Here is a 26,470-nt window from a genome sequence, read left to right as displayed (position 1 = left end):
AAAAACAACAAATCGTGGAAATTACAGCAATTGATGAAATTGAACATCAAGGAGTGACTATTCTTCTCACAGAGAAATCACAATCAAAATTGGATTTTTTGTAAAAGTCTGTATCTAAGACTGCGGGCTTAGAAAAGACTTTACATGTATGTATAAACTGTCGGGTAATTTTCCGGCGTAATTTGAATGTAGAAGAAGGTTTAGTAAACGTATTAATGGAGGCACAAGTTGTTGATTTTGTTCATTTTCAGAACAGAGATGGCATAGAATTTTTGAAGATAAAATCTCATCAGGTTAAAGAGGTAAGACAGTTTGAGAGTTGGATTTTATGTTTTTGGTTGTATGTTTGCAGAAAACAGTTTCCTCTGTCCTTAGCATGTGCAGTAACTATTCTCAAGGTTTAAGTATAGACAGCGCTTTTGTAAATATTAAAAGTACAGTGTACAAAGAAGGAATGGCATCTGTAGCATCATCTCGAGTAAGAAAATTGTCTGGTTTGTATTTGATAGATTTTGATGACAAAAAGGTTAGTGCTGATGCAAATTGTATAAGAGAGTATAATCGTTTAACAAGACTTATGCTCCTGATTTAGGTGAATACCCCATATATGAAAAACGTATAGTCTGTCCAAAATGCAAATATGTCAAAGATAGAACTGAGGTTCAAAAAATTTTTTTTTTTTAAAGAGAAACATGAACGGGTAAAGAAAAAGTAAATGGACACTGTTGATGACATTGTAGGATACCAGTTGGAAAATAGTTCAGGTATCATCTGCTATGCTAATGTGATTTTGAATGTTTGTGTTTTATCTAGAAGAGCATGAAATCATGGCAGATCATGAAAAAATATTTTGTTCTTTATTACATCATCTATTTCAACAGTTGGTAAATGACAGAACTAAAATCCATACTGCTACTGGAGTTCGTCATCTTTTGGATATATGTAGTGGTTCACTGGCATTTACTCTTAAAATACAACAGGATGCTCAAGAATTATTAATGGTTATGTTTGCAGTGTTATAAGGTGAATTAATTGTGTTTGAAAAATTATTTGGACTTAGTTACAGTTGGGATAATAAATGTGAAGAGTGTTTTTTTTCTACCATCACTGAAATACAAAGTCAAAATTAGCTTTATTCAATTGCTGTTACATACAATCATAAAAGCACATAAAAATCTCAAACGATTATAAAATACCTTGTAAAATTCAAGCTAAAAAAGAATTAAAAAAGAAAATAATGATCCAATGCTACATAAAAAAATCTCTACTTAGAATACCATAGATTTCCTTTGCCAAAGAACCTTCTTTAGATACATTGAAATCCTCCATAAATTATTTACATTATCCAGGAATTGCAACTTGATGAACGCCGAACGGCACTGCCGAATCCCCATGGATTTTAAAATTGGAATTATCCAAATTTTCCTTAATTCCATGTAAAGTTTACAAAATAAAACTATGTGTATGGTCGATTGTTCAGAGCGACTATCGCAGGAACATTCTTGTATTTCCCAGGCCTAATCATTCATCTTGGGGACACTAACAAGTCTATGAAAAATCCCCAGCCTGAATCCAGTCAATATAAAACTATTGTATCCCCCAGGTACAAACTTTAAATACAGTTGGACACTGAAGGTAGTTAAGATTAGCTGGATATGCTGGACAGACGGCTTAACAATCTCGGCTGACAGTCTCAATAAGTCCAGCAATATGAGAGCCTCTTTTTTCAACTGCTTCCTCGATATCGCCTGGATGGAGCTCAGGTCAGTAAAATACTCTGAGTGACCCAAATCACGCATAAAATCTCTGGCATATTTAATCCAGGGAATCTTTAGGGCCCCCTTCAGGTTAATGCTGTCCAATAGAATGTCCTTGTCTAACTTTGTCTCTTCTTTGGACCAGATTATATGCTACAAAAAAATAGGCTCTATTTTAATGAGATCGGTTATAAATGGTAACCCCAACTCCGCATGGCAAACATATGAGGCGGTGCTAATTGGTACACTTAAAATGTATCTTGAAAAGGAATTTTGTACCACCTGCAAATGGAAGTGTGTGTGTGAACCCCCACAGCCATGCCTTGTACATTACAATGGTGATACATTTTGCCTTGTAGATCTGAATAAGCTCTCCTGGTGGTCTCCTACCCAGCTTTTTAGCAAATCTAGCAAGGGCTAGATTTCTCTTCAAAAAGGAAGCACAATTATTCTTGATGAGCAAATTCTTCTCTTAGAATCCGCACAAATACCACTCCAGATTCCAACCTCAAACTTGCCTATACTCTACGTCCACTACTAATTCGAAGCTAAGACGTGCACAATCTGGAACAGATTCTTACTGCTCAGAACAATTCTCTAATCTGCTTTTATCCCCGATCTCTGTTTTACTATTGTGCTATTCATACCTTGCTCACTATGTAAAGCACTCTGATACCCTACCTTGGCTCTGGTTTGCGCTATAGAAAACTCTAAATAAATAAATAAATAAATAAATAAGGGCAGAAGTTGTTCTTAAAAAAGCTAATTTTTTGGTTGTGCATTTATGAAAACCAAGCATTTCTGCAATAAAGACACACCAAGGCTACAAACAGTGACGTGGACTCATTCTTTCACAACAGAGACCTTGTAACTTACTGCCAATATATGTTGCCTGAAGTGTTTAATTATATGGTCAAGTGGCAGCTGGCCATTTGAGGTGGGCAATATTCCAGACAGGTTGTGACTAGACTGGGCAGTGCAATCCTCTTGAAAACCTGGCTGCCTCTTCCTTTAGTAGCAATTGTTTGGTTAAAACAGTTTGGGCCCATAGGCCATTGTGATTAAAAAGTATACCAAGATAAGCAAAACTCTTGGCTACCCCCAGCTTCTGGCCTTGCACAACATGTCCCTGCATCTCTGATTACCACAGCCACACCTCATAATGTAGGTCTTTGAGATATTAACTCTGAGGCCTAGATTGCTCATGAACGTGGAGAAACTGTCTAGCACTCTCTGCAATCCTAATTGTGTACGTGACATCAATACTGCATCATCTGCGTACAAGAGGGCTGGTATAGGGTGACCTGCTACCTGGGGGAAATCTTGATTTCCATTAAACAGTGCCTCTCCTAGGCCATTAATATAAAGATTAAAAAGAAAGGGGGCCAAGACACAACCTTGCCTAACCCCCTTCCTTATTGGGAGAGAGGCCAAGCACTCACCGGCCAGGCCAAAACGTACATGCGCCCTTGCATTACCATACAGGCGCTGAGATAATGAATGATTTGTAGATCAAACCCCATGTGCTCGAGGATCTCCCACAGCTTGTCGTGCATCACGTAGCCAAAGGCGGCGTTGAGATCCACAAACGTTAAAAACAATTGCCCCTTCTTAGCACGGATATATTTCCCCACCAAGATAGCTAGATTTAAACCTGGTCAGTCGTCCCTAAGCCCTCGTGAAAACTGTATTGAAGGTCAGATAGGACCATATTAGCCTCAGCCCACTCATGTAAGCGTTCTAAAAGGATTCGGCCAACTACTTTGGTCAAAGAATCCAGTAAAGAGATGGGCCTATAACATACGAGTCCTGACCATCCCCCTCTTTGAAAATTGGGACAATGGTGGATTCCATCCAAGTTGGTAGAAAAGAGGCAGCACAGCTGGCATTAATTTTCTGCGTAATTATTGGCCCCCATAGATCCACGTTTGACTTAAATACATCTACTGGGACACCGTCCGGCCCTAGGGCCTTGCCACCCCGACTTACCGAAATTGACCGGGTCACTTCCTTCAGTGTAAATTGGGGATCAGAGTAGAAAACTGAAGGATCCATGCTATCTTCTCCCTCATTAATATGTATTTGTACATCATGGGTACCCTACCCATTATATACCTTGAAGAAGTGCTTGATCCACGGATCCTCAGTTATCGCAATTCAAATTTTAGGACCATATCCAGCTGTCAAAAATGGGGCTTTTACTGCTTTCCAGAAGTACAAGCTATTTTTCATTTAGGAGGCTTCATGTAGGGATTCCCAGGCTTTGTTTCTAAGAGTATTTCTTCTCTCCTTAAGCGCACATCTATACTCCACTCGTGCCTGCCTCACGCCATTTACATTTCTGGGTGCCTTGTGAAGTTCATATTTTAAATTAGCATAGGCTCGGGTGCACTTGGAATCAAACCAACCCTGGAACTTGCCTTTGGGACGATTCTCGGTGAATCACTACCTTTCAAAAAATTTAATAAAACAGTCAATCAGGACATGAGATGTTCACATTGTAGATCACAAATGTTGTTTACATTACATATAGAAAGATATGGTAAATACTAGGCCTGGGCAATAAATTTGGTTCTGCTCGCAAAATTTGAGTAATTTTGCGTTCCGCGGAGAATGCGGAATTGCCAAAAATTCTGCGATCCGCAGCTCAACAGAATGTTTTGCTTGTTCGCACTTGCAAAATGCGTGTTCGCAAGATATTTCCCTCCGAGCACGCAAACAGCATTCGCAAACAGGAAAAAAGCATTGCGAACGGGGTGAACAAGCAATTCTGCGTGTTCGTGGGGATTTTTTACCGTTTTGCAGAGTTTTGCGTAGCGCGACTACGCAAATTCTGCCCACCCCTATTGAATACCTAATTTTAATGCTAAAACGTTGTAGAGCAAATGGAAGAAAATTGAAAACAAAAATTTTACATTTTGTTGGAAGTCAAATATCTATTTAAGAAAGAACTTTTATAGCAGTGGCTATTATTTTCCAAGCTGTACCTACTACCACATCTGGAGACTATACTGTATATTTAAAGTGTAATAAAGGATGGACACATTGCAATTATGCACACTTGGAATTCAAACCTAGATCGCCTTATGAATTACCAAATTCATATTTCATATTGTTTTAAGCCAAAGTTTTGAACACGTTATTCAGCCTATAGGGAAGATGTGAACTTAAAATAACACATTTATATTGCATTCTTTTGAAGCAACAGTTTTAAATACATTATTTGGCTTATTGGGAAGATGTGAGCAGAAAATAGACACCATTGAAAGAATTACTATTAAAATTAGACTTTGGATTACTATTTGTGCTAATTGACATTGCATTTGGAAAATTGTGTTTAAAAGTTAGTAGATTTTATATTTATTGTCTATATTGTACCAGATTTAAATGAGAGTTAATGTGCAAGAAGGTTGTAATTAAGAAAGTATAGCTAGATAAACACATGGCTACACATATTGCCAATAATTGTCTGCGCTAACTTGTTTTTTTTTACAATCTCGTTAATTGTTTTTTTTCTCCGCTGTTCATTGATGATACTACATTGAAATCACTGAGTATGGTGATAATCAATAGAATCTGAGAACAGCAAAAAAGGGAAACTGAAACTGTTATGTATATCTAAAATTATACTGTATTCATAAAAATATAATATTATATTTTGTATAATACATTACATTTTTGTTTACAGTAGGTAAAGGTAAGTTTGAAAAGAGTTTTAATGCTGTTCATCACAATACTCCTCTAAAACAGTTCAATAGAGTTACGTATCTAAAATACTACAAAAGGTAAGAACACATACCATAATATGCCTAGTAATATAAACAATGTTTAAATTTAATTTTAATGTTATTTATTTCTAATAAAAGTAATGTTGATCCTATACACTATATAAAAACTTTCCAAAAAAACATGAGCCACGTACTGATCCTTTCCCACAAACAATATCCATCCTGCAATGTAATCTATGTAGCTTAACTTTTGTACTAATTGGATAACTCAAACATTATCTTTGCATTTTTCCTTTCAGAGAGTCAAAACCCATGCACTCATACAATAACCCAGACAAAATCCCTGCACTTGTCCAATTAGCAAAGCACTACCATGTAGTCATACAGTCACATATGCAGTACTAATACATTCATCCATTTACTCAGGAACTACCCATGCGCTCCTCTGATCACCGAGGCAGTACCCCTGCAGTCATACAATCAGCCATGTACTACCTATGCACTCATACAATCACTCAGATACTACTGTTGCACTCATTAATTCCCTTAACAAGTACCTATGTACTCATCTGTGCATTCTGAAAGTACTGATGTAAATGTAAATGTAAATGTAGTTGAGCTTGTATAGCGCACAGCTACCCGCAGTGGGTTACCTCTCCAATCACCAAGGCAGTAGCCCTGCACTCAAACAATCACCCAGGTGCTACCTATGGAATCCTATAATTACTCAGGCACTACCCATGCACTCCTCCAAGCCCCCAGGTAGTATCCTTGCACTCATGCAATCAGCCAAGTACTTCCCATGCACTGATCCATTCACTTAGGCATTATCATTGAATCAGTCCATTCACTCAGGTACTACCCTTGTACTCCTCCAATCATTCAAGTAGTACCCCTGCACTCATGCATTCACACAATCACTACCCATACACTCTCGTACTACTCATGTAGTCTTTAAATCAACCAGGCACTACCCTTGCATTCATGCAATCAGCCAGGCAGTACCCATATACTCATACAATCACTCAGGCACGACTGTTGCACTATTCCATTCCCTCAAATATTACCCATGCACTAATGCATTCGCTCAGGCACTACTGTTGCACTTATCCATTTCCTCAAACACTACCTATGCACGCATCCATATACGCAGGCACTACCCATGCACTCCTCCAATCATCCAGGCAGTACTGTTGCACTCATGCAATCAGCTAGGCACTAACTTTGCACTCATCCTATCACTGATACACTACTGTTACATTTATCCATTTACTCAAACACTAGCCATGCATTCATCCATGCACTCAGGCACTATCCATGTACTTCTCTAATCACCCAGGTACTACTATTGCACTCATCCATTCTCACAAACACTACCAATGCACTCATGTAATCACTCAGGCACTAAGTATGCACACTTCCCCAATCTCCCAGGCACTACCCATGTACTCATCCATGCATGCAGGCTCTACCCATGCACTCATGCAATCACTGAGGCACTACTATTGCACTCATCCATTCCCTCAAACACTACCCATGCACTCATGCAAGCACTCAGGCACTACCCATGCACTCATCCAGTCACCCAGGCACTACCTATGCAATCATCCATGCACTCATGCTCTACTCTTGCACTCATCAATCACTCAGGCACTACCCAAGCACTCATCCAATCATGCAGGCACTACCCTTGCAGTCATGCAATCACCCAGGAACTTCTGTTGCACTCATCCATTCCTTCAAACACTACCCATTTACTCATCCATGCACTCAGGCTCTACCCATGGACTGCTCCATGCACTCAGGCACTACCCATGAACTCATACAATCACTCAAGCACTACTGCTGCACTCATGCATTACTTCAAACACTACCTATGCACTCATCCATGCACCCCGGCACTACCCATGCACTGTTCTAATCCCTGTACTCCTGAAATCAGGCAGACACTACCCATGCACTCATGCTATCATTTAGACACTTCTGTTGTACTCATGCATTCCTTCAAACACTACCGATACACTCCTCCAATCTCTGAGGCACTACTTCTACACTCATCCAATGAGCCAGGCACTATCCATACATTCATGCTATCACTTAGACACTACTCATCCATTCCCTGCGTACTCATCGATGCACTCAGGATCTACCCATGCACTGATCCATGTACCCAGGTACTACCCATGCAGTCATGCAATCATTCAAACACTACTGCTGCACTCATCTAGTCTTTCAAACAATACCCATGCACTCATCCATATACTCAGGCACAACTCCTGAACTCCTGCAATCACTCAGTCACTACCCATGCACTCCTCCAATCACCCAGGCACTACCAATGCACTCATGCAATCAGCCAAGAACTACGACTGCACTCCTTCAATTACTTAGGCACTTCTATTGCAGTCATCCATTCCCTCAAACACTACCCATCTACTCATCCAAGCACTCAAATACTACCCTTGCACTAATGCAATCACTCAGACACTACCCATGCATTCCTTAAATCACCCAGGCACTACCAATGCACTCATGCAATCATCCTGGCACTTCTGTTGCACTCATCTATTCCCTCAAACACTACCCATGTACTCATCCATGCTCTCAGTCACTTGTATTGCGTTCATCCATTCTCTCAAACACTATGCATGCACTCGTCCATGTACTGAGGCACTACCCCTGCACTCATGCAATCACTAGGGACTACCTATACACTCCTCTAATCACCCAGTCACTATCTTTGCACTCTTGCAATTACTTAGACACTACCCTTGAACTCCTCGAATCACCCAGGCACTACCCCTAACTCAGCCAATAAGCCAGACACTATCCATACACTCATGCAATCACTTAGACACTGTGGTGGCACTCATTCATGCCCTCAAACACTATCCATGCATTCATTTAGATACTAAAACACTACTTACACACAACCCAAACATTAATTATACACATATTCATACAATCATTCACTTTCATTAAGTACAATTTTTCTATTTTTTACCAGTTTAGGTGGTTCCATTAGAACCTTTTTTTAAACAATTTTATATATTTTTTATTTTCAGATTTTTATTCTTTTTGGGGTTTTTCCTTTTTTAAAAAAAAGAAAAGTTAAATAGACCTACTCTGCTGTTTCTGCATAACTAGAAACATAAGAAAGAACAAAACAAAAAACTAACACTTGTGACTTGATGAGTGTCTTCACAGCATCAATGGATAGCTCTCCCACGCACAGTGTTGTAACGAGTGGCGGCAGACGATTGAAGCATCCCCCAACTCCGGAACTATCAGGTGTTGTAGGCTGGTCAAAACAACCTGTGGAGATGTTGATGGTTGTTGTCCATCATTGTTGGCTGCTTGTTCTTGCCTTCTACGCTCCAGCTCACATGCCAGGCGAATTTGATATATAGTTTCCAAATGCTTTTTCATAGAAGAAGTACCACAAGAGAACTTCTTCTCAGAGCTGCTCGATAATGTTTTCTGACAGATATTATGTGTCACTTTTTGGGTATTAACTTTCTTTTCGCCTTCTGGCACAGTGAAGAAGGGCCACACAATGCTTTCTGCCCTCTTCTTCACTGGCTCTTCAATATCCTCCATCTCTTCTCGTACTCCTCTGGGAAAGCTGCTGCCATTTTTCAAGATGGAAAATGAAAAACACTACAAATAAATAAAAAATTACAGAGCCTACAACACAGGTTGTCTTCAATGTGGACACTCCCAAAATGAAAGGACTGTAACAGGTGTTGGTTCCACCCATGAACAGAATGAAAAGCTGTTCAAGCAATGAGAAGCTTTCTTTCTATTTAGGGGTCACACACCCTGCGCGTTTTTTTTGCGCACCCGTAAAACGTACTAAATGTTATATATAACGGTAATTTGCTATCAGGACATGATGTTCCAAAGTATTTCAATGAAGACTCTTTATGTAAAACCCATATTTAAATAGAAACAGTCATATTTTAGAGTTTTGAAATAATGCCAAAGTCGTGACTCCTATGGGATCTCAGAAATATGTGACAGCAGGGTTCATTCACCCACCGCGTCGAACCACTCTCCCTACGCGAAACCATCGCAACCACAAAAATATGTGAAAACATTGGAATACAAATTTAAAAGATATTATTACTATTTTTATGTGATCAGTAATAAACCTCTATGTCTAAAACATATATTAATTCATTCTAAGTGTGTTTTTGAGCATGACGTTCGTATACCACATTTACAAACCCATTGCTTGGGATCGCGTAGGGTGAGCGACCTGTTTTTATAAATTAAAAAGATAGTTATCATAAAAATTTAACAAAGCAACTTTTATAGTATTCAAAGCAATCTTACAAAACTTAACTTAGTAAAAAGTAATTGAAAAAAACAATATTTAAAATAAAAATATTTTTCATTTGAAAATTCTATTATATTTTATCACACTGATCAAAATTACAGACAATAAAACAGTATTAAGTAGATAACACTATAAATCTGTCATCAGCTATGTTATAATTTTTTTAAACACAGATTATATTTCTTTTTAAACAAAACAAATACTTAAAAAGTCAGACATAGAATAAAAATATAGTTTCAAACATGTTTTTAAAAATAAAATCCTGTACAAAAACATAGAAATTCACTGAAAAAAACACAGGTTTCAGGGACGTAATAGTTAGGAATCGGCATTTAAAAAACCTTTGCAATTCACTGAAAAAAACCACAGGTTTCAGGGGCGTTATAGTTAGTCAGACAAAACCAGATACATTCTGGCGTTATAGTTAGTTAAGCTAACTATAACTTGTGCCCCCGCAATGCACTGCTGATGACATCACATATCACATCACTCATGACATGGTCAGTGTCATCTCAAATTACATCACTGATGACATCATCCATTGATGGAGTGTTTCTAAATAGTTTAAGAATGTTATGTATATATGCGCCAAGGTGTATTGAACAATGAGTGGGTGTATGAGTGTCTGACTGGATGATTTAGTAGGTGTGTGACTGACTGTATAAGTGAGTGATTAAACAAGTCTTAGTGTATGCATGGGAGAAATACTAGTCTGTGTGAATGTCTGTATCAGTCTGTCAGTTGGTGTGTAAGTGACAGCATGGGAGCTTAGTAGGTAAATGAGTGTGGATATGGGTTAATGATTGGTATGCTGAGTACCTGTATGGGTGTTCGAGTGTGTGTGTGTGGGTAGGTGGGTATTGTGTATGACTCCCTACAAGGATGTGTGACTAGACGTTTCAGTGAGTATATGGGTTCATTAGTGCTTGTGTGAGGGGCTGTATGGGTTCATGAGTGTATCTGTGTGAGGCTGTATGTGTGAGTGAGTTTGCGTATGACTGTGTCGGTGAGTGAATGGATATCTCAGTGGTATATGTATGAGTAATTACAGACGAGAAAGGCAGTATATGTGAGTGTTGGAGTAAATAAGTGACTATGTGAGAGGGAATGATTGTTAGAGTGGCTGTATGGACAAGTTTGTGCTTGTGTGAATGATTGCATAATAGAGTAACTATGTGTTAGTTTCTGTATGAATAAGTGAAGTGGTGTGTGTAAAACTGTATAGGTGAGTAAATGGCAATATGATTGATTCTTTGCATGACTGAGTAGGTGTGTGAGTAACTTAATGGGTGAGTGGTGGTGTGTGAGTGTCTGTATGGGTATATGATAGCATATATCAGTGGTTGTATAGATGAGTGATTGTGTGAATGAGCAACTGTATGGGTTAGTGAGTGGATGTGTGTGTAGACCTTTGAATCAGTAAGTGGGTATATACTAACTAGTATTGGTGTGTCTATGATATTGAGATTGGTAGTCTGTTTTTAGAGTGGGTATCTGAAAGGTTATATTTGGGTGTGACGAGGTGCATCAGAAATTAAGTGGATGATGTCATCAGTGATGTCATTAGAGATGTCATCAGTGATGTCATCAGTGATGCCACTGACCATGTCATGAGTGATGTAATATATGACGTCATAAGCAGTGCAATGTGGCGGCGTGAGTTATAGTTAGCTCAGCTAACTATAATGGCAGAATTTCTCTGGTTTTGTACGAGTGAAATGTTTGACTAACTTTTTCATTAGGGCCCCGACTGGGCCAGGATCAGGGGGCATTTTTTTAACCAGGAAGGGTGCGCATGGAGCCCCCTTCTTAAGGCTTTTTGAACGTGCCCTAGGCTTTATGCAATTTTTGGAGGGGCCACGTAGCCCACCTCCATGGGCAGATTTGAGCCCTGGGACAACCCTCTCCGTGGAGTTTTAATTTTTTTAATGGAGGTTTTTGTGGAGACCCTTCCTGGGGCGGTTTGAAGCCCCGGGACCACCACCTCTCCAGGGCTCAAATTATGAAGGTCCGCCCCCTTTGTCCACCACTCTGCAAACGTGCCTCCTGGTGCACTACTCATTGGGTTATGAAACCCCCTTCTATGATGAGGGTTCTTGGGGGCCAAGGACCCCTCGTGTTACCATCTGTAGCTCCTATACAGTGGGATTGCTGCGTGCTCAATGAAGGGCCCGCCCCCTTTCTCCACCACCCTGCAAAGGTGCTTCCTGGTACACTACTCATTGGGGGATGAGGACCCCTTGGAATCTTAGTGTCCTTGGGTGCCAGGAACCCCTCATGTTACCTCCAGTAAGTCCCATACAGTGGGATTGCTGAGAGGTAATCGGAGGCCACACCCTCTTTGTCCAGCGCTCTGCAAACCCACCTGATAGCGTTATGCTGGTTGGGGGATGAAGTTCCCTTGCCTGCTGACGGTCGTTGGGGGCCAAGAACCCCTCCTGTTACCACCACCAAATCCCATACAGCGGGATTACTGAGAGCTCATCGGAGGCCCGCCCCTGTTGTCAACTACTCTGCAAACGCTCCTCCTGGCACACTATTCATTTGGAGATAAATTCCCTTTGGATACTGAGGGTCCTTGGAGGAGAAAAGACCCCTTCTGTTACCACCACTAAGTCCAACACAGCAGGATTGCCGAGACCTTGTCGGAGGCCCCATCCCCTTTGTCAACCACTCTGTAAACAGACCTCCTGGTGCACTACTCGTTGGGGGATGAAGTGCTCTTGGATGCTGTGGGTCCTGGGGGGTCAAGAACCCCTTCTATTACCACCAGTAAGTCCCGCACAGTGGAATTGGTGAGAGCTCGTTGGAGGCCCGACCCCTTTCTCAACCACTCTGCAAATGCACTTCCTGACACACTCCTGGTTGGGGGATGAAGTCCCCTTGGATGCTAAGGGTCCTTGGGGGCCAAGAACCCCTCTTGTTACCACCAGTAAGTCCCACACAGCGGGATTGCTGAGCGTTTGTAGGAGGCCCCAAACCTGTTACCCAGCAATCTGCAAACTTTCCTCCTGGTGCACTATAGGTTGAGGGATAAAGTCCCCTTGGATGCGGAGGATCGTTGGGGGTAAAGAACCCCTCCAGTTACCACCAGTAAATCCCACACTGTGGTATTGATGAGAGCTTATCAATGCACTACCTCCTTTCTCCTTCCACTGTACAGATTCCTACATCCACTCACACATCAACTCACAGACCCAGAAGGCCAGTCACAAACCCACTCACACACCACACAGCTACTCACAGTCACTCACAGACCATTATAGACTCTCACACACACACTCCCAAACCCATACAGCCCCTCACAGACCCACTCACACACCCACAAGACCACTCACACACCCACTCATAAACCCATATAGCCATTCACATACACTAACTCACCTACCTATTTAGCCACTCATACACCCACTCTAAAAGGTCACAGGTAACAGTTAGGAAATAAAATATAAATTGCTTGAAATTCACTGGAAAAACCAAAGGTTACAGTGTCGCGTTCTAATCTAGGACCCCGATCAATACTGTGACCTTATGCCCCTATACGGCTATAATCCATTTATTGCCCTATAATGGCATAAACGATCAAGAGCGATATTTCAGAAACTCGTCTCTGGCCTAACACGATCAGAGCCACATTTCAGAATCTCTTCCTCTGCAGCTCATTGGAGCAAATGACACAGCAGAAGCCACTATCTAAGATTCCTAGATTACACTCCGAGTTCTTCAACAAGATAAAACTTAGCAACCTGGGAAAACCCTCATTGCTATGTTTTGATTAGTAATAGAACTCTAATAAGCACTGAGAGACGATCACTTCCTGGTGACATCTTTATTGACGTCTTATGTCCAAAAACTTACGTCAAACCAGGCACCTTTCAGATATAAATATTACCAACGTTGCCTTAAGCAAACGCTGCCTCAACAACATCGATGATAGCGATGGTGTGGTGAATACAGGAGCAGAACAGCTGTCCCTTACAGAGCCCTAAACAACACGGGTTAACCCAAGAAGTCACTGGGACCTGGGCAGAATACTGGTACAGACAAAGTGGTCCCAGATGAAACACAAGTCACTAAACAACAATTAAATACATACAAGGATACTTATAACAGCATTGTTTTTAATCACAACGTGTAGTTAAAAAAATTTTTTATAAAATTAAATGCATAGTCAATCGCATAGAATTGCCCCTAAAAGAAGGAAAGGGGAAGGGGTGGTGCTGGACTGGTGAAAGTATAGAAACTAGAACATTGGTCACTAAGACCGAAATATACCAACAGTTGTGCTAAATTAACACAATGGCAAACAATTAATTTTAAACTAAATCAATTAATCATGCCTCAAATAAAATCACAAATGATAAATGTGGATGGAGGCTGAATGCAAACAGGAAGTGTCGACGTTTCGACCCAAGTGAATGCAGGCGTGGTATAAACCTTGCTAAAGGGTCTTCATCAGGACATGGGGTTACGGGAAATGGGGCAATGGATCTAAAAAGGAAACTTTAATGTGGCGGATCTCGTTGAATGCTGGTAGGGTCTGGAGTTCTGGACTTTTTGGTTCCGTCCAGAGGTGTCAGGGGACAACACCCAAAGACCCCGGAGTTCTACCTGTCTCGGTGCACGAATAAACAGAAACACGGGCTTCTCGATGGTGGCGTCAAAGACCAAAGGTTTATTACTGCAGGGACACAGAAGTCACAGAAACTACACATGGGCAGTATCTAGGAGCCTGTTCAATTTGTACAAAGAGGGTTGCTCCTTATATACTGAGTTTTGAGCTGGAGGCAAATTCTTTACATGTAATACATTCCCAAAACCTTTGTGTCCTAAATAATAAATATTTGGCGTTACACAGGAACCGTCGATAATATCTGATGCCAAACATTACGAAGAGGGGTTCCCACTAGTTCATCACAATCCCTTGTCAATATTGCATTCAAGAGCCGGACCGCCTCATCGTAAATTTCGTTACCTCCCCCTAATAAAGATTCAGAAAGAAAGGAACGGAGCCAGGTGTGGAAGGTAGGAAAGTGGGATAAGGGATGTTTGTGGGTTGTAAATGGGCAAGGCTACCGGCTTCGGCCGCCTAATCGTGATCAGGCCAACGGACACAAGAACCAGTATAGCAGGGCTGGCCTCGGGCAGAGGAGGCAGCCTTTGTCGAGTCATGCAGTTACAGCGTGTTCTGTTCCAAGGTGCACGTGTCACTAAAGAGGTGAATCGCCGGCTAAGCCTACGTGTCCTTGATTGAAATGAAGTGATCAGAGGTTATTGCGTATGTGAGGGCAAGAAACACAAAATGGCTGCCATGATCTAAAATGGATGCCATGGGTAGATCAGAAATGTGTTTGTAACAGGAGTACTCTTGCTCGTAGCATAGCGAAAACACCAGGATATGCTAAATGGATCATTTGCGGTTCGCTGATACTAATATTATGTATTTCCGACAATATTGAAAACACGGGTTCAAATTGTCACGGAACCTCAGACCCTCCTTTTGCCCTTACATAGGCAATTACTCAGTCTATGTCAGAGTCTAATTCTATGCTCATCAGGTCAGTGACATGTTGTTGTATCATCATCCTTTCTCGTGCCTTTTCTCCAAACGCAGGTGGTTTTCTAAAACAGGTTGCAGCACAAAGACTACACAGAGCTGGACCACACTGGATAATCAAGCAGCATGAGAATAGGAATACTAAGATGACACCGATGACCATCAGAACCTTCCATCCCCACGCTGATATTAGAGTCCATAACCACTCCATGAAGGACCAGTTTCCCTTGTCTACGTGTATAGAGTCGGAAATCTTGTGTAGCTTAGAGATCGCCTCATAGACTGTTGGAGCATTATTGGGAATAAAGACACAGCAGCTCGATTGGATCATTCTGCATACCCCACCTCGATCTGCAAGTATTACGTCTAGAACCATACGGTTCTGCAACATCATGAGTCTATCCGCCTGAAGCTCAGCTGTCAAATTGCTAAGGGCACCAGCAGTTTCGGTGATAGTAGATTCAACTACCCGTGTTAGCTGACGTATGTTTCTACTATTGGCCATAGGCCCCCAGAACGGAAGGAAACCTTTGAAGAAGTCTCCAGCTTCCTGACCAGCGGTATCTTCCTTGCTGAAGACACCTCTTGCTACTCTGGTCTTGTGATAATCGGGTGAAGCAGTGTATGTTGGAGGCAACAATCGAGCAATATAACATGAACCTGAAAAGTCGGCAGGCAACCATGTATACGCTCTGTCTAGACAGATGAAGTAAGTACCCCTAGCAGTAAGAAAAGCAGGGGAAGAGTTAGCCGGAAACACGTAAGTCTCTACGCACTCACTCCTCCCTAGCTGAGCTCTCGGATTTCTCCCATTACCTTGCAAACAGACCTGACCTCGGTGAGGTACGACCCAGATTGGAGTTGAGCTTTTACGCTTGCTTTCTCCCAAACTAAGGCGATACTCTGAAGAATTCCAACTTAAATATACTCGCAATTCGTCTCTAGGGTAAGATGGAGTATTATTGACGTCCTTGATCATGTCAATAATTCCCTGGACTAAAGCTTTGTTGGCAGAGTTATATTTAATGGAACGTGGTGGACGCGGAGGATAGGTTTCAAGGGCATAAGAAAAGATGGTTTGAAGGGCCTGAAATGATCCATTGTAGCTAAAAGGCAACACCAGATAGGGAATACCTTTATCCATAGTGTGGGGTATCAAGCCACACACCCAGCAGTCTGTAGTGTTAACTACCAGTTGGTGTTGGTGCAAGAGCTGTACAAAAGTGTTATTGATAAATTCTGAGCGTCGAGCTTGCTCATGTTCAGGAAACGAGTGAAAAGAGTGCATAGAAGAAACAGTAGAAGTAGCAGGATCAAGGGGAGGTACTGTAGTTACTGGCACAAAGATCAAATTTATACCAAAGACGATTCCACCCACCAACGTTATTAAAACAATTAAAAATGTAATGGCACATTGCATCAAAAAGCATTTGCTATGAAGAATTCTGTAAAGTCTGTTTCTGCGAACATAGATCACATTTTCTCGTTGCAGCGCAGGAAGCTCCATCTTCTACAATCCGCTCGCGACCACTGATGATGTGTACGTAGATGAAAATGCCTCTATCAGCCCTGGGAGTTCCCAGAACCAACAGAAAGATCGACCTTGTGTCAGACCCCCGCAAATTCAACTAGGCACACAGCCACGACCCTACGGCTACCCAGACGGCAAGGCAATTTTAAAAACAATAAAGCAATAGCAAACTTCCTGGCTGAAGGCAAAAGTTCAAGATTGCAAATATCACAATAGGCAGTTTCCTGCTTTATTTGTCCATATGACGAGATCGTAAGTTGTATCTTAATTTTGCAGGAACTGTTTGATCGGCAAATAACGTATCACTAGTAGCTGTTGCAGTGTTCAGGTTCGCAGATGACAGAGTTTGTTCTGATGCAGTGGACAAATGTTCAGGGTTCAAAGGAGTCTTTTCGGGAGGAGAGTCAGAGTTCGGAGTGTCGGTAATCAATTCGGCATCGCTGAAAGGGATGAACTTTGGCGTTTGTTCAAATTCAGAGGCACCAATTCCCTTCTTCACCCAGTCATCGTAAGGAAGTGGTAGGGGCACACGTTTGACATGGGACGCATGTACCCAGTGCTTGCGACCAGCTACACGAACAGCGGTTCTTGTCGCAAGCAACACCTGAAAGGGGCCAACAAACTTGGGTTGAAGGTTCTTTGTCCTCGCGAAGTTTCTGACCACAACGTGGTCGCCGGGTTTCAGCTGATGCCCTGGACTCTCCGGAGGTTTTGGTAATGCATCGAAAACCTGTTGGTGAATAAGACTCAATTTAGCAGTCAAGTCATAAAGGTAATCGATCAACATAGGATATTCTAGAGAACAAAACTCTTTTGGCCTAGGCACTCCCCACACATTTGCCGGACGGCCAAAAACAATTTCGTAAGGGCTAAGCCCTACTCTAGAATGTACAGTTGCTCTCGTTGATAACAAAGCCAAGGGTAATGCGTCCGGCCAAGATAAACCCGTGGATGCTTGTATTTTAGCAAGTTTTAGTTTGAGGGTGCCATTGTAACCCTCAACCAAACCAGCAGACTGGGGATGGTTTGCACTGTGGAACTTCTGTTTGATGCCCAAACCGGCACACACACTCTGCATAACTTTCCCTATAAACTCACTTCCGTTATCTGACCATACAATCCGTGGCATTCCATACCTAGGGAAATATTCTTTGAGAAGAATTTTGGCAGTTGATAGGGCAGTATTGTCCTTTAGTGGATATGCTTCGATCCATCTGGAAAAAGCACAAACTACCACCAGAACGTATTTTAGATTATTACACCGATCCATGTGTATGAAATCTAACTGAATTACTTCAAAGGGGCAGGAAGGAGGGGCGAAGTGACCAGCAGGAGTTGGGGTTCCCTTGCCAGGATTATGCATCAGGCATACCATACAATTTTTCACCACTCTCTCTGCACATTTACTGATCCCATCATTCTTCCAGACTGGAGCCAACATCTTACAGATTCCTTTAGAACTTATATGCGCTACTCCATGCGCCATTGTCACCACTGCAAGCACATACGCATCAGGCAACATCCAACGCTGTTGTTCTGACAGATCAATCCAACACCCACTCGAATCCAACTTGCCCATACCTTCTTTCCATGCACGTTTTTCCTCCTCAGTTGCCTCTTTCTGAATCTCTTTCACACTTTCCACTGTATCCTCACACATTCCAGATTCAGAAATCCATCTTGCAGACGTAGCAACATACATTCTACTCATCATGTCTCTAGCTGTCTGTTTAGCAGTTTCATCAGCAAAAGCATTCCCACGACCAACATCATCCGTGATTGCTTTATGAGCACTGCATTTCACAATTGCAACTTCAGTCGGCAAGGTTAGAGATTCCAACAAGTCGTTAACTAGCTGACCATGTTGAATCTTAGTCCCATGGGACGTAATGAAACCTCTTTCTTTCCACAAACGGCCAAAACTATGGGCCACGCCAAACGCGTACTGACTATCTGTGAACACATTCACTCTCTTTCCCTTAGCTAAAACACACGCTCTTGTTAGAGCTATTAATTCTGCAGCTTGGGCAGAATTCTGACTCACTCTTGCAGTCTCCACAATCGTTCTCAAAGTCGTTACCGCATAAGCAGCAGTCACATCACCATTCTCCTATTTAAAACATGACCCATCAACATACAACGTGCCATCTGGATCTGACAACGGAGTGTCTTTTAAATCAATTCGACCTTTTGTCTCTTCCTCAGTTCTAAAACAGCAATCATGGGGCTCGGAATCACTCGACTCTTGATTAGTCGGCAACAATGTTGCTGGATTCAATACATTGCATCTTTTGATTTGAATATGACTTGCTAGCAGTGTCAACTCATAGCCGGATAATCTCGCACTGGTAAGGTGTTGTGTTTTGGTTCGATTCATGAGTGTATCCACCGCATGAGGAACCATAACCACTAACATGTTATTCATCACCAAACCAGCAGATTGTCGAATGGAAGCCGCAGCTGCCGCTGTAGCTCTCAAACAACTAGGTAACGCTCTAGCTACCGGATCCAATGTTGATGAAAAATACGCACAAGGGCGTTGTTTATCACCAAATTTTTGTGTCAGAACACTCAACGCGCAACCTTCTCTCTCGTGGACATAGAGCGTGAATGGCTTGCTGTAATCAGGTGTACCCAATACAGGAGCTGAACACAATGCTTTTCGTAACTCAGAAAAACTCTCCTGACATTCATCAGACCATGGCACCGGACTCGGAACATTTTTCCCAGTCAAAGCTACCAATGGTTTCGCTAAAAGAGAAAAATTTGGGATCCACTGCCTACAGTAAGAGGTAATACCTAGAAAGGCACGTACTTCTCTCTGTGTGCGGGGAACACTCATCTGTGTAATTGCTTTTATTCTCTCTGGGGTCAACTTCCTTCCCTCCTTTGACAAGAGATGACCTAGGTAGGTCACTTCTTGGCAGCAGTATTGTAATTTCGAAGGTGACACCTTGTGATTCAAATTGGACAAATGATGCAATAACGAAATCGTAGCTGCTTTGCAAGTTTCCTTGTCATCAGCAGCCACTAGAAGATCGTCTACATACTGCACTAGGGCAGAACCTGGAGGAAGGACAAAGGAATCTAACTGACTTTTTAACGCTTGACTGTAAATAGATGGGCTCTCACAATAGCCTTGTGGAGCGCGTTTAAATCTGAAGCTTCGACCTCCTAGACAGAAGCCGAAAATATCTCTACTTTCCTCGGCTATCGGAATGCTGAAAAAGGCATTCTTCAAGTCGATGACTGAAAACCACATGGCTGTAGCAGGAATCAATGTTAACAAGGCAGTAATGTCTGGTACCACAGGAAACTGCGGGACCACAATCTTATTAACTTCTCTGAGGTCAATGACAAACCTATACACTGGAGGCTTTGTAGGATCAGTTCGTTTCAAAATCGGTAACACAGGACTGTTACAGACATTTCCTCTAGTTTCCTCAACCACACCTTTCTTAATCAAATCTTGCACAATCAGTAAAAGTGCACGTTCACCTTCACTAGATATTTTGTATTGAGGAATTCGTGGAAATTTTACATTTGCTTTCAAAGTGACTACATATGGTGGTATTTCCAAAAGGCCTACATCATTAGGACCAGTCGCCCAAAGAGTATCAGGGAGTGAACGTAGCTCTGGCGGGAGTGCATCTATTGACAAGTACATCGGAGAGGTGATTCTTTTACCCAATGTAAGCTGTACTCCTTCCGGAGAACAGTACAATGTCGCATATAGGCGTTTTAACAAGTCTAAACCAAGTAGATTTTCATTACAACCTGTCGTCAAAATCAGGGGTGCTTTCAATTGACACGGTCCAACAGAAATAGATTAAGGACCAGATATGGGGTTGTAAACAGGGGCGCCTGAGAAACCTACAGAAACATTTGTTAAGCCGGACAAAGGTGCGCCAGGGAGTTTCGCATGAATGATAGAACTTTTTGCGGCACCAGTATCCAACAGAAACGGTTCGACTACACCTGATGTTGCTACTGCGACATAAGGCCCACTCTGATCCACTGGAACTGATACTACTCCCTCTCTCTGTCCATGGCTGTCCTAGTACCCATTTTGCTGAAATCCCTCATCCACTTCACAATAGTCCTCAACAAGATACTGTTGAGATCTATTTTGCGGGACAGACTGTCCATTTCGTTGATCAAAGTGGTTGGAAGGGCGATCATTCGTTTGTGGAGGCATAGCACCTCGTCCTCGACCTCTAGAATTCTGCACAAAACCACCACGACCTCTCTGAGCTGCTGCTGCGTCATTTTGCGCTAAGACCGGACACTCATTTTTATAATGACCTTCTTTCTTACAGTACGCACACTGGTTCCACTGATATTGAGGTCTTGGTGAACTATAATCTGCCCTTTGGTACGACCCTTGCTGCGTATTAGTCTGATTTATGCGAGGCGGATACGCCTGTTGCAAAAGAACTTTAGTCTTTAAGTCTTTCGTTTTCTTATCTGATTTCTCTTTCTCCTCTTTATCCCTATTTTCATAATATTGTGCAGTTGCAAGTATTTGCGCAGTTGTAGAGACAGCCCACGCACTCTCGGAATCCTTTAATTTATTGCATAGTTCAGGTAACAAATTATGTACGAATTTATCGACAAACAATCTCTGTCCTCCTTCTGTGCTCATATCCTGACCACTATGATCTACAAAAGTCTCTTCGAACCTTGTGAAGAAGTCAGAGACACTTTCGTCTTTCTTCTGCCTGCATGCGGACAACTTGTCCCAGTTAACGCGCAATGCGGGCATCAGAGTCTTCATTAAGTCGATTATCCTACCTGGAAGATTAGCAACTAGAGGTTCGGGTTTGGAACCACCTATTTGCTGACCATCTGCGGCAATGATAGCTGCCCAATCACCACCTAGGGCAACTGGATGATTCTCTTTACGAATTTTAGCCCAAATTGGCTGCGGAACTACATTACCAAATAACATGTCAATGTCCGCCAGATTCATTACACAAGCCTCAACTGTTTGTGCTAACTCCTTATAATAACCAGCAGGATTCTTACGCGGATCTGGCAGGGCCTGTTTTACTGCTAACACTTCGGCTCGCTTCCACGGAATGTGTATCCACACTCCGGAGCGGCTGCAATACCATTAATGGCATCAGCTTGCACAGCTTCGCGCCAAATTGGAGGAACCTCCCTCATTGGATATTGGCGAGTCTGCTTCGTACTACTTTTCTCTAGGTCTCTTGGTGAACGAAGCGATGGGTCATTCCTATAGCTTAAGATCAACTCCATCGCTTCTTTTATATCTTGACCCACTATCATACCTGCAGCAAACTCTTTTTGAACATTAATTAATTCTTCTAGGTTCGATTCAGAATCATCTTCTTCTAACTCATCACGCAACAGGGAGCACATCTCGTCAAAAACATATCGTTGCGTTGGTTCCTTCCACTGCATAAAAGTATCTAGTACATCTCTCGTGCTATATCTCCTACTCTTCGAAATCCATCTGAGAGCCGTGGAATCTAATATTCCCCGTTCCTCAGTACTTGGGAGCTGACTACGTCTTTGTACAGAGTCAGAAGTAGGAGTCTTAATTAAAGTTTTATAGAGAGGAGACAGAATGCTAGAAACAGAATCAGTAATTTTTCGACGAACAGAAAGCGGAGTCAACATACTGGCAGATGCGGAGAACACAGTAGTAGTTGGAATAGATAGCGGGACAGTAGGAGTATCGAGGAAGATAGTTTGTGGAATAGTAGGTGTAAGCGACACAGGTATAGGTAGAGAAGTCGGCAACCCAGGAAGAGGAGGTGCCGTAGGTACATTCACATTAACCACAGGAGGTACAGGAGCTTGATTCTGAGGGGCAGGAGCAGGAATACCAGGTTGTCCAGCAACCAGTAATTGAACATTCGGTACAGGTGGAGCCGTAGCACCTTGTGCATACGGTGGAGGTGACCTTAACAGATAAGACAACAGAGGATCGTTTTCGGGATCCTCCAGTATCTTAGTTGTTTTCGATGGCAAGGCAGGATAGCACTTGTCGATCGCTAAATTATGCTCTCTAATGGCCACCTCTATGGCCTTCTCAGACTCGTTGACTTGCAGCTGCTTAGCCGCTTGTTCTAAAGTCAACTCTTCTTGCTCTTTCTGTTCTTTCTTTAACCTTTTAATTTCTCTCTGTTTAGATTCTTTTCCCCAGTAGCGGAACGAATCAAACATTGCCGGCCGGGCTTTCTTCCTAAACAATTTCGCTTCTAAATTGTCAAGGATTTCTGGTTCAAAACTACCATGTAGTGGCCAACTAAGGACACCATCCTTTTTAGTGTATTGGACCCACACCTCATTATAAGATATAGGGCCCACACCATGCTTACAGTACAGATCATATAAGGGAGTCCCAATCGGAGGAACCAGACATGAGTCCTCCAATCGTGAATCACTGTTGCAACCAAAACAGGACAACATACAATTTCTCCGACTTACCATTTTGCAATCCGGAACACAGAACAAACAAAACAAGAAACAGATATGTGCACCTGAACCAAGAACTTAGGCCTACCAAAAGCAAACTGGATACCCAAACTGAACCAAATAGATTATCGTAACTAGAACAACCAGTGATAATCTTACAAAACCAAACCAAACCAAGAACCAAAAAGGATTTTTTTTCAACCCTCACGAAGTAACCAACTAGCAACCACTAAATACTTAACTGAGGCACTGAAGACGTCACCAAGGAGAAACCCGTCACGTTTCGCCGTACTAAGGACTGCACCTCGGGTCCAAGACAGGGCGACGGTCAAGGCAACGGCCCACTGCAGCCGTCCGAACGGGAACCCTCGTGGAAGAGAACTTCGGGCCACTTTTGCGATATGCCGGGATCGATGAAGTGGGGCGCCTCCCTCAGGAATCTTCACACGAAGCTTCTCGAACTCTTCAGGCTTTTGGACCGGTACCGAATGACGTCGCCCCACGTTGGGCGCCAATTGGAGTTCTGGACTTTTTGGTTCCGTCCAGAGGTGTCAGGGGACAACACCCAAAGACCCCGGAGTTCTACCTGTCTCGGTGCACGAATAAACAGAAACACGGGCTTCTCGATGGTGGCGTCAAAGACCAAAGGTTTATTACTGCAGGGACACAGAAGTCACAGAAACTACACATGGGCAGTATCTAGGAGCCTGTTCAATTTGTACAAAGAGGGTTGCTCCTTATATACTGAGTTTTGAGCTGGAGGCAAATTCTTTACATGTAATACATTCCCAAAACGTTTGTGTCCTAAATAATAAATATTTGGCGTTACACAGGAACCGTCGATAATATCTGATGCCAAACATTACGAAGAGGGGTTCCCACTAGTTCATCACAATCCCTTGTCAATATTGCATTCAAGAGCCGGACCGCCTCATCGTAAATTTCGTTACCTCCCCCTAATAAAGATTCAGAAAGAAAGGAACGGAGCCAGGTGTGGAAGGTAGGAAAGTGGGATAAGGGATGTTTGTGGGTTGTAAATGGGCAAGGCTACCGGCTTCGGCCGCCTAATCGTGATCAGGCCAACGGACACAAGAACCAGTATAGCAGGGCTGGCCTCGGGCAGAGGAGGCAGCCTTTGTCGAGTCATGCAGTTACAGCGTGTTCTGTTCCAAGGTGCACGTGTCACTAAAGAGGTGAATCGCCGGCTAAGCCTACGTGTCCTTAATTGAAATGAAGTGATCAGAGGTTATTGCGTATGTGAGGGCAAGAAACACAAAATGGCTGCCATGATCTAAAATGGATGCCATGGGTAGATCAGAAATGTGTTTGTAACAAGAGTACTCTTGCTCGTAGCATAGCGAAAACACCAGGATATGCTAAATGGATCATTTGCGGTTCGCTGATACTAATATTATGTATTTCCGACAATATTGAAAACACGGGTTCAAATTGTCACGGAACCTCAGGTCTTGAGGACACGAATTGTGAATTGTATCTGTAAGTAAAATAATGGCCAATGAAATACAGGGATTCAGCTGTAGTAATTAGAGGGAATACGGGTCCGTGCTAGATAGTGTCAGGCCGTCCTAGTCAACGGAAACAGGATCTGCAAAAGACAAAGATACAGCAGGACGGGGGTTCCGGTGTAGGTTTAGACCAGGGGAAGCATGGATCACTACTGTGGTGGCGGTCAGCTCCACTTGGCGGAGTCTAGTAGGGCAAAATTGCCACAGATCATGGGGGTTCGGTTATGTTCGTGACATGCACGGGACCTCGCCGGTTGGCACAGGACCTCGCCGGTATGGAGTGCGGTCTGTTAGCGGTGAAATTCAATCGAAACGGTCGTAAGGGCTGTAGAACTCGGGAAGTCTACGCGGCGTCGCTCCTAGCGAGGTCCTGTGCCAACCGGCGAGGTCCCGTGCATGTCACGAACATAACCGAACCCCCATGATCTGTGGGAATTTTGCCCTACTAGACTCTGCCAAGTGGAGCTGACCGCCACCACAGTAGTGATCCATGCTTCCCCTGGTCTAAACCTACACCGGAACCCCCGTCCTGCTGTATCTTTGTCTTTTGCAGATCCTGTTTCCGTTGACTAGGACGGCCTGACACTATCTAGCAAGGACCCGTATTCCCTCTAATTACTACAGCTGAATCCCTGTATTTCATTGGCCATTATTTTACTTACAGATACAATTCACAATTTGTGTCCTCAAGACCCTACCAGCATTCAACGAGATCCGCCACATTAAAGTTTCCTTTTTAGATCCATTGCCCCATTTCCCGTAACCCCATGTCCTGATGAAGACCCTTTAGCAAGGTTTATACCACGCCTGCATTCACTTGGGTCGAAACGTCGACACTTCCTGTTTGCATTCAGCCTCCATCCACATTTATCATTTGTGATTTTATTTGAGGCATGATTAATTGATTTAGTTTAAAATTAATTGTTTGCCATTGTGTTAATTTAGCACAACTGTTGGTATATTTCGGTCTTAGTGACCAATGTTCTAGTTTCTATACTTTCACCAGTCCAACACCACCCCTTCCCCTTTCCTTCTTTTAGGGGCAATTCTATGCGATTGACTATGTATTTAATTTTATACAATTTTTTTAACTACACGTTGTGATTAAAAACAATGCTGTTATAAGTATCCTTACAGAGCCCAGCAGATGCAAGTTGCCCACGGACGCTGCCCCTGCTCCTCCTCGACGCGCTGAGAGAGACGCTGTCTTTTCTCCTGCCGAGAAAATCCAGCTCCGGCGTTTCCAGCCTACTCTTGCGAGTGACTGGGATATCGAGTCCTGGAAGGAGATACAAGACCTCCAACAATCTATCCCAGAGGTATGGTGTTGACTAAATCCTTAGAGAGAATTCTTAAAGCAAACCTTGGCAAAACCAACTTAACTAAAACTGCTACTTACTTACTCCCTCCCAAGTATTAGGCTTAGGTCAGGTACACTGGGGTAGGCGTAGTTAGAAGCACCAGTTGAGTACGTTAGCTAAATGTATATATGAATGTATATATTTTATTCATTTTAATCATTGTATGGCTAAGAAACCATATCAATGCTTTTACAGTATTATTTCGCAATCCTTATTTTATT

This window comes from Lissotriton vulgaris, chromosome 3_1 (assembly GCF_964263255.1).
Source record: "Lissotriton vulgaris chromosome 3_1, aLisVul1.2, whole genome shotgun sequence".
In the NCBI taxonomy this organism is placed as follows: Eukaryota; Metazoa; Chordata; class Amphibia; order Caudata; family Salamandridae; genus Lissotriton; species Lissotriton vulgaris.
Note: the sequence above shows the minus strand (reverse complement) of the source record.